This window comes from Chenopodium album, chromosome 1 (assembly GCF_948465745.1).
Source record: "Chenopodium album chromosome 1, dcCheAlbu1.1, whole genome shotgun sequence".
In the NCBI taxonomy this organism is placed as follows: Eukaryota; Viridiplantae; Streptophyta; class Magnoliopsida; order Caryophyllales; family Amaranthaceae; genus Chenopodium; species Chenopodium album.
The window spans coordinates 53,284,560-53,286,140 of record NC_137834.1 but is presented as its reverse complement, the minus strand read 5'-3'; the positions used below and the strand labels follow the sequence as shown (position 1 = coordinate 53,286,140).

The window sequence follows — 1,581 nt, the reverse complement described above, 5'->3', positions numbered from 1 at the left end:
TGATTTTTATAGTTACCACGAGAACTTTGGTTCCCTTGGTTTCTATAACCACCACCTTGGTTATAATTGTCAAAATTACCATGGTTTTGGTAATTCCTATCCCATTGACCCCTTTGGTTATCAAACCTTTGCACATTATCATTGTTTGACACAAAGTTCACATGTTCACTCTCATTATTATCAAAATCATCATTACTCTCCGGGAACGCATGAGGGCAATTACTAAAATCATGATCATATGAACCACACACATCACAAAACAAACAACCACTAGGCATGTTACTAGAAGAAAGAGGGGGATGAGAGTTAGAAGGAGTACATCTCCCTTTAAATTGGGAGGGAAGACTTGGAGCTTGGGAAGAAGAACTCTCCAATTTTTCCTTGATTGCACTCACTTCCTTCCCCAAGTTTGCCATTTATGAGGAGAGATTGTTGATTGCATTCAAATGATCAACCGAGTACACCGAAGAGATACTCTTGCTAGTTGATTCTCTCTCACCATATTGCTAATCTCTATAATACTTCACAACATCCTCAATGATGTCCACCACTTCTTCTTTCGTCCTATTCATGATGGGACCTCCGGCTCCTCCATCTAGGCATGACTTGCCTTGGGGACTTAGGCCTCCATAGAAAATCTGAATAATTTGATAGGTTGGAATCCTGTGGTGTGGACACTCCCTTTGATACTCCTTATATCTCTCCCACGCTTCATAGAGGCTCTCACTTGGCTTTTGTTTGAAGCCTGGAATCAAAGCTCTTGCCTCCGCTCTTTTCTTTTGTGGATAGAAACAAGTTAGAAATTCCTTTGTAACCTCGTCCCATGTAGTTAGAGAATTCGGCTTAACCTCCTTGTCTAGCCATTCCAAAGAACGCCCAATGAGAGAAAAGGGAAAGAGCTTGAGGTGGATGAATTCTTGGGAAACTCCGTTTACCTTGATAGTATTGCAATATTTTTCAATTTCCTTGAGATGATTTACCGAGCTCTCATTCTTGGCTCCACTAAATTTTCGCCTCTCTATCAAAGTAATCATAGTCGGCTTAATTTAAAAATCATTTGCCGGAGTTGTAGGTGGAGCAATTCCATTCTCAAATCTATATGCACCGGGAATCCCCAATTCTTTCAATGCTACTCTCAGATTCTCTCCCATTCTTACTTGTTCCTCTTGTTGCGGTTCTTCCTCCCTTAGAATGCTAGAGCTAAAAGATCGCCTAGCAACCCTTAGTTTTATAATAGTCCTCTCGATCTCCGGATCAAATGGCACAAGTGAATGACCACGTGCTCTATGCATACAACTCAAAGGAAATGATTAGTAGCACGGCTACAAGTGTAGCCTTAAAGAGGAAAATCTTTTTTTTTTTTAGAATGAAATAGACTAAAAAACTATAACAAAGCACCAATGTCATTCCCCGGCAACGTCGCCATTTTGACAAGGGGTTGGAACTAGTTCGTCATCTAATTCTCCCTAAGTCAAACTAAATTTGTAAACGCTTAACAAACCTTATACGAGCATAGAGGTAAGCTAAGGGTCGAACCCAAAGGAATGAATCAAAGCCATGTTATAGTCTAATGTTAAGCTA

At 40.2% G+C, this 1,581-nt stretch overlaps 1 non-coding gene across 1 annotated transcript; it reads left to right on the top strand.

Moving 5' to 3' along the window:
* The first annotated feature begins 660 nt into the window (after positions 1 to 660).
* Positions 661 to 766, top strand: LOC145564809 (small nucleolar RNA R71). The gene has a single exon (XR_014094909.1). It is a non-coding gene; the product is annotated as a small nucleolar RNA R71 (small nucleolar RNA).
* Positions 767 to 1,581: the final 815 nt, after the last annotated feature.